Raw genomic sequence first — 8187 nt, forward strand, 5'->3', positions numbered from 1 at the left:
AAAAAAAAAAAGAAAAGACAGAGGGGAAGAAGAAGAAAAAGAATTTAAAAAAGGGAAAAAACGAAGTGCAGGCAGTGCAGAGCAGGAGCCCGGCCCGCAGCCCCACGGGACTCAGCTTTGTGCTGAGTGCTGTGGGTGGAAACAGGAGCGCCGCGTGCTTCAGCCATGAGGCACTGAGCCCTGGCTGTGTGCTCACAGCACTGCACGCCATGCACTGCCCACCCTGCTGCTCTGTGCAGGGCAGTGCTGCAGCCCAGGGTGCAGCGTGGCACGGTGGTGTTGCAGCACAGCATCTCGGCCCCATGCTGCCCTCCTCGTGGCCGGCCCGAGTCGCTGTGATGTTCCTGCAGGCGAGTGTGCCTGCGCCTCTTGGCTAATCTCTGCAGCCCTCATATTGCTGAAACAGATGACTGTATTTATCTGAAGTGACTAATGGGCGAGCGCATTCCTGGCTCCACCATCATCTGGTTCTCGTAATGTCAGTCATGATTAGCTCTAACAAACATACAACAGCCTTTTGGGCTGCTTTGCAAGGCGGCCGTGTGGAGGTGGAGGTGGCATTTGTTCTCAATCACGCGGGATTTTGAGGACTGGCTGCTTTGCATCATGCAGGGTGAGCAGCACCGCTGTGCTCACATGGTCAGCAGTGCTGTGCAGTGCAATGCAGTGTGGGGTGATGTGGTGCAGTGCAGTGTGGGGTGATGTGGTGCAGTGCAGTGTGGGGTGATGTGGTGCAGTGCAGTGTGGGGTGATGTGGTGCAGTGTGGGGTGGTGTGGTGCAGTGAGGGGTGATGTGGTGCAGTGAGGGGTGGTGTGGTGCAGTGAGGGGTGATGTGGTGCGGTGTGGGGTGATGTGGTGCAGTGCAGTGAGGGGTGATGTGGTGCGGTGCAGTGAGGGGTGATGTGGTGCGGTGCAGTGAGGGGTGATGTGGTGCGGTGCAGTGTGCTCTGATGCTGTGCAATGCGGTGCCATGCAGTGCAGTGTGATGTGATGCTGTGCAGTGTGGCCTGATGCAGTGCAATGTGCTGCAGCATGGTGTGATGCTGTGCAATGTAGTGAGTGTGCTCTGATGCTGTGCGATGAAGTGTCATGCAGTGCAGTGTGATGCCACGCAGTGCAGTGTAGTCTGATGCTGTGCAGTGTGGTGCAGTGCAGCGTGATGCTGTGCAATGCAATGCTGTGCAGTGTGATGCTGTGCAATGCTGTGCAGTGTGATACTGTGCAATGCTGTGCAGTGTGATACTGTGCAGTGCAGTGCAGTGCGATGTGATGCAGTGCAGTGCGATGTGATGCAGTGCAGTGTGATGTGATGCTGTGCAATGTGCTGCAGCATGGTGCGATGCAGTGCAATGCAATGCAGTGTGGTCTGATGCAGTGCAGTGTGGTGCAGTGTGCCACAATGCTGTGCAGTGTGGTGCAGCTTGGCATGATTGGTGGTGCCATGCAGTGCAGTGTGATGCGATGCAGTGCAGTGCAGGGCTGCCAACCCATGGCTGGGGGCAACGTGCAGCAGGGCACGATGTGGATAGCTCAGGGAGATGCACTGCAGTTCCCCACCCCATGCAGTAAACTGGTTTTCCAGAGTAAATCAGACGTTGACAAAACAACTTTATTTTCACCCAAACAATTTTGCTCTTTGTGGAAACTATTTGTGCTCGTTGTGCAGCCCTTCACACTGACAGCTGCAAGGAGCTGCTCTGGGAGCTGCTGCACGGCAGGGGTGCAGGTGCTGCACCCCACAGATCTTCCCTTATGGGGTGGGAGGGATGCAGGGCACCGCAGGCACCTGCCCCTGTCTGCACAGGGCCACTCCGAGGTGTGGATGCAGCACAGGACGGCCCATGGGAAGGCTGTAAATCAGGAGATACCCGATGCATTGCAGTGCAACCCGCAGGCAGTGCTGTGCGTGACCTGTAGCCGTGGGTTGGGCACGGATGCACAGATGCTGCAGATTAACACAACGAAGAGCTGGGAGGTTTCTGCTGAAGACATTTTTCCGTTCATGAGGACATGGGGTGGAGAGGGTGGAACGTGGTGGGGGGGCAGCTGCCGTCAGGAACAACAAAAGGGAGAAGGGGGAGGGCAGCGAGAGGGAGAGATTTTTGATTCATTGTCAAAAATTACCCAAACTTTATTGCCAAAATGTCTACATTTTTATGTGCTTAAGCACAGTGAGTTATGGAAATCTTAAAACAATGGAATGATCTCCTTCATTGCGCCCCGTTTGTTCAAAGTAACCACTCCTCTTCCCAGGGTGGAATCTCTTTTTCCGTTTTATTGACTTACAAAAATGTCTCTGCTATCAGCACCGTATCATAAATACCGGGGTGAGATGCGGGGCTCTGGGGGGAAGGGGGTTAAACCTATCTCTGCCCCAACCCTTTCTCGAGAGCCATTTTTCTGGCATTGATTTGGCACATCTTCGATGTGAACCTGCCTGAACAAGAGGAGCTGCAAATTCCTTGAAGCGAATCCAGCACACGGCGCTGCGGTTCCCTCACTGTGGGAGTCCCTCCTCTGCCAGGCATGCAGCTCTCCCAGCAGTCTGCTGAGGCTGGGAGAGGTTGTGGGGCTGCAAGGCTGCGGGGTTGTGAGGTGCAGGGTTGCACGATTGCAGGGGTTCGAGTGTGCAGGGTTGTGGGGTCACAGGGCTGCAGGGTTGTGGGGTCACAGGGCTGCAGGGTTGTGGGGTCACAGGGCTGCAGAGTTGTGGGGTCACAGGGCTGCAGGGTGTGCTGAGCGTCCTGCTGCCAGGTGAGGGCTGCAGAGCTGGGGCATTCCTTGGCCAAACAGAGGTTTGCAGCCCTTCGCAAGCAGAGGAGAGCAGATACTTGTGGGTTTTTTTGTACTGTCCTGCAGCAGGAAGATGCCCTGCATCTTCCCTGCACTCACCATTGCGCTGGGCCTGCTGGGGAGCTGCAGCTCCACGTGCAAGAGCAACGAGAGCAATGTGCAAAGAGCTTTCCTCAGCCCTGGGGATCATCCCAAGCCCATCCCTCCCAGCAGAGGTTCCTCTGCTCCTTGGCTATGCAGTGCCTACCTTTGCAGAGCTGTGAAGCAGGCAGAAGCGAGGTGGGATGCTCCGCTCAGTGCCCACAGCAGCACTGCAGCCAGAAGGGGGAGGGGGGGGCGGGGGAGGAGGAACGGGCCCGACCAGCCCCCACCTCTGCGCCAGAGGGGAAAACGTACACGAGCCCCACGAAAAATAGTCTGCAGTCCTATAAACTAGACACCACTGTTTATAATATTCCTAAGTGCTGTTGCGTGATGAGAGCAGTTCTCCGACGAGGAAAATTTACTTTTTCCTTTTTATTTTTTTTAAATAAAGTTAGAAAGCTGTGAGTCCCACAGAAGATGTTTTGGCTCTCGTTCAGGCTTTGTTTGTTTTTGCTGTTTGCTGTAAGTAACAACTGAGGGCCATTTGCTGGCGATAATGTTACAACCGCAGCGCAGTGGTGGGAACTGCTGACAGTCAGAAGTTGTTGACCTTCTGGGTAAAACATATCTGCACACATCTCACATCCTGGGGCATGAAACCATCACTTTGTCATTGCTTTGTGTGTGGAAAGACTCCTCCATGTGAACCCGGCACTTTGCTGCAGTCTCAGTTTGTTTATATTGTGCTAAAAACAAACAAGCAAGGAAAGTGGGCAGCGACAGCAATCCTCTGAGCTGCAAAAATAGCAGGGAGATGAGGATGGGGAGCAGGGAGATGGACGTGGAGAGGAGAGAGATGCTGGGGAGAAGGAAGAAAAGGATGGGGAGCAAAGAGGTGAGGATGGGGAGAAGGGAGATGGACATGGAGAGGAGAGAGATGCTGGGGAGAAGGAAGAAGAGGATGGGGAGCAAAGAGATGAGGATGGGGAGAAGGGAGATGAGGGTAAGTAAGGAGTGGGGACATGAGGATGGAGCGGGGAGATGAGGATGGGGAGCAGAGATGTGAGGATGGGGAGCAGGGACATGAACATAGAGAGCAGGGAGAGGAGGATGCAGAGCAGGGATATGAATGTGGGGAACAGGGAGATGATGGGGAGCAAGGAGAGGAGGATGGACATGAGGAAGGAGCAGGGACATGAGGATGGGAAGTGGGGACATGAACATGGGGAGAAGGGAGATGATGGAGAGTGAGGGGAGGAGGATGGGGAGCGGGGAGAAGATGATGGGGAGCAGAGAGATGAAAATGGGGAGCAGGGACATGAATGTGGGGAGCAGGGAGACAGATGGACAGCAGGGAGAGGAGGATGGAGAGAAGGGATATGAATGTGGGGAGCAGGAGATGATGGAGAGTGGGGAGAGGAGGATGGGAAGTGGAGAGATGAGGACAGGGAGACAAAGATGGAGACTAGGGACATCAGGACAGGAAGCAGGGACATGAGGATAGGAAGCGGGGACATGAGGGCAGTGAGCAGGGAGACGAGGATGGGGCACCGTGTGTTATTTCCTCTCCATGTGAATCGTTGGTAAATGGGAATTTAGGCTTAGAAAAAGGCATTAGTTGTCATCCAAACTCCCCAGTGGCAATCCATGCCCATCCCCAGCACAGCCCTCACTGCTCGCCGTGCCCTCCTGCCCTGCACAACCAGGTACTGCAGCACCACGGCCGCCGTGAGAGCCAGGAAACAAGACATGGGAAGTTTATAAACACCCCGTGGATGGTTTACGGAAAGAGGTTATGAAACGCAATTAAATGTTTTATAAAGTGTCCTGATTTCACTCCTCGGTCACTGTAGAATTTTGATCATAAATCAGAAAATGTGCTGCAGTGGGAGAACTGGGAGGAAACGGGGGAGGGCAGCGGAGAGGGAGCAGGGCTGTGGGTGCTGCAGCCCAGGTTCTGTGCTGGCAGAGGGGAAACAGTGCTGGGAAGAGGAGAGGTGAACGTAGGGATAGGAGAAGCTGCAGTGCAATGTGTGATTTGTGGATTGATGTAGGGCTGCAGAGTGATTCCTCGTGCCCTGGGAAGAGCTGCAGACAGACGGTGTTTACCGGGAACGCAGAGCTGGCCAAGAGCTAATTGCAGAAGTCTGAACTGCATCCTCCCCGCTGCAAAGGGCATTCAGAAATAGAGATGCAGGCTGCATGTTAACTGCACCAGCACAGCCGGGATGGCTGCTACCCCTCTTATCTCTGGAAGGAAAATCAGACCTGCTCTGCTGGTATGGGGCTGCTATGGGGCAGAGATCCCTCCTCCTGCCCCAGCAGTGCCAGGGCTGTTGGCATTCTTCTCCAGCACTGACACCAGGCACTGGGAAAGGTCACAAGGAAGGCTTAAGGAGCTTGAGATGTAAGTGCCAGTATTATTTCCCACCCATTAAAAGAAACAAAAAAAAAACCGTGGAAAAAAATAATTAAGAAACCCCTAAGCCCCAAAGTGCAGTGCAGGCATCATGTGTCTGACATTTGGCTTCTCATCCCCGAGCCGCTGCTCTGACAGCTCGCAAGCCAGAGGTTAAGCTTCCTGGTTCCTCTTTTTGATCTGCATCATTCACATTTTTCCATGTTGTTGGCCACAATCAAAAAAAATAAAAAAAGGAAAAGAATAAAAGATCCCTTTGAATTAGCAGGCAGGGAGAGACTCTAATTGCCTTCCCAGCCCCTCCCAGGTCAGGTCCCGGCTCAGCCAGGAGATGAGAGCATGAGCTGCACCTCGGGGTGTGTGCGGAGGCTGTGGAGTGCAAACCAAAGTGCAAACCTGAGTGCAGCCCAGCGTGCTCCCATCACAGCCCCAGCCCCAGCTGAGCCCCAGGAAGCACTGAGCACCCCACAGCTTAGGTGAGCTGCAACCCTCTTCTCACAGCCCTTCAAACCAAAGCACTTACGGTACCCTGAACTGTTCAGTTCTCTCCTTTCCATTCCCATCTATGCATGCCTTTATCAAGCCCCATTTCAGCTCCAGTTTTTGCCAGCACCCCAGACATTCCCCTCTGGGCAACTGCTCAGGGTGCTGCCCCAGCTCAGCCCCACACCAATGGGAGACCGTGGCCAGGATGCTCCCATCTGTCCTCAGCCCCACGCTTATGGGCTAGCTTGGCAGACACATTTCTATCCATTACCAGCTAATGCAATGGAACTGGCTGACAATGGGTGAAGGAGCTGCCAAAATCCAACATGCGGCCTGCAGATGTCCCTGGGAACAGCAAGCTCTGCTGGAAGATCTGTGCCGTACAAAAGGTTCCCCTCAATTTGCTTCAGATGCTCCTCGGCCGTCATTAGAGGAGGGGGTCCTTTGCAGAGAAACACATAAATCCAGCACTGCGTTCAGGCTGTTATTATCTCCTCTGGTTCAAATTAAGTGACGGGGGTCATTTTTTATATGTTGCAATTTGTCTTTTACCTAAGGGCATTGTGGAAGGGAAAGGAGGAAAAAAGGCGAAGCCAGCAGGAAAATGGAGAAGGGACGGTCTTTAGCAGACAAGGAGCTGACATCAGGTTCTCTGTACAGCATTACCACGGGGATGAGATGTAGGCAGGCACGTGCCTGCCTGGCAGAATGCACACACTGATGCTGCACCAGGAGCTGCTGTACTCGGTGGTGAGGATGGAGCAGAGCAGCAGGTGTACGGCTCAGCATGGCTGGGATGGCTCAGATCAGCCTGCAGGATCAGCTCAGGGAACCTCCCTGCTGCTGCTGCTGCTGCCCATCTGGACACACAGCCCACAGCAGAGGTGATGCTGTTCAGTGGATGAGCACGAGTGGAAATGCTGACTGCTGAGGTACACACAGAGTGCAAGGGGTGTATTTAGGTGCTGGCTTTGGAGGAGGGCATGTCCACTGGGCAGGGGAGGGAAGAAAGGCTACATACAGCAATCCAATCTGCGCCCAGCACAGATGATTCAGCCTTCCTGAGATCTTCAGGAGCCCATAGAGCTGAGCTGTGTGGGTTGGTCCCATGTTCACCCTGCAGTGAGGGGCTCACTACAGCCCAGCTGCCCCATCAGCACTGCTGAATGTCTCCATCGCATTCACTGCAATCTCCACTCACGTCAACAAAAAGAATTCCTCACACCCAAACCAACGCAAGCAGCTCCGCCCCAAAGCAGCCTCTTAATAAATGCTGTGATGGAAAGGAAAATATAATTTCCTTTCTGTTGAATCAGGCACATTTTGTTGTTCCACAGAACACAAATGAAAGCTTCCGGGGGAAAAAAAGAAAGAAAAACACAACAGTTGGATGAAGGTGTGTGAAAGGAGCCCCATTGTAGCTGCCCCAGGTAGGCAGCCCTGACACACAGCTCCATCCTGCCCTCAGTACAGCGTCATAAACTTCTCTCCCTGACACGTAGGAAAATGTTTTAAGGCACGACTTTATAGAGAGCATCAATCACTTCAGAGGTGATGGAATTGCTGCAGAATTATAAGCAAGTCTGAAGTGTCTACAGAGGACTCTAAACACTGTCTTCTATTTATTCTCTGTGTCCTTTGTAAATGTAAACTTCAGCGGATCCCAGAGGCCTTTCCGTCTCCGTGCCTTGTCAATCCAGCACCTTTCACCACCGCTAAAATCACAATTAAAAAAAAGGGGGGATTACAAAAACAAACACAACCCTCGCGCCCGCGACTGATGGCTGCGGACTGTTGCGGGTCTCAGCCGCGCCTGCGCCATCCCGCAGCGCCCCGGGACCCCCCGACCCACGGGGGCTTTGCAAGAGACGGAGCCCGGCGCTCCCACGTGTGCCACGCGTCCATCTCCTGCGGCCGTCGGATCGCCGAGTAAACACAGAGCGGGGCCGAGAGGCTCCGGGAAGATCAAGCGGAGGACAGTGCGCTGACAGCGGGCCGGGCGGGGTGCGGGAGAGCCGTCCCAGCTGGAGAGCTGCTCGGGGAGGGGAGAAGGGGGAGAGCTGTGCGAAGGGCTGCAGGGAATCTGTGCGGAAAGCTGCCCTGCTCTGCCAGAATACCTGAGGGGAGGGAAGGGTGGGGGAATCTTTGATGCAAAGAAATGTCCCACAGCTGCTTTAGCTAAAAAAAAAAAATCAACTCCTGTTTTGAAAAGCACCGCGCGCTGCCGCTCTGCAGGGGAATTGTCCTCCAGCCCGCATGCGGTGGCACCGCCGGCACCTCCGGCTCCTCGAATGCCATTTCTTCCCCAAAACATCCCGAACACAACGGGTCGGACAGGGAATTGGCTCCCGCCGGACCCGCAGCACCGCGCGGCTGCAGGAGGTGAATCAGGCACCGACGGGCG

The sequence above is a fragment of the Meleagris gallopavo genome, chromosome 28 (genome assembly GCF_000146605.3).
Source record: "Meleagris gallopavo isolate NT-WF06-2002-E0010 breed Aviagen turkey brand Nicholas breeding stock chromosome 28, Turkey_5.1, whole genome shotgun sequence".
NCBI classification, from domain to species: Eukaryota; Metazoa; Chordata; class Aves; order Galliformes; family Phasianidae; genus Meleagris; species Meleagris gallopavo.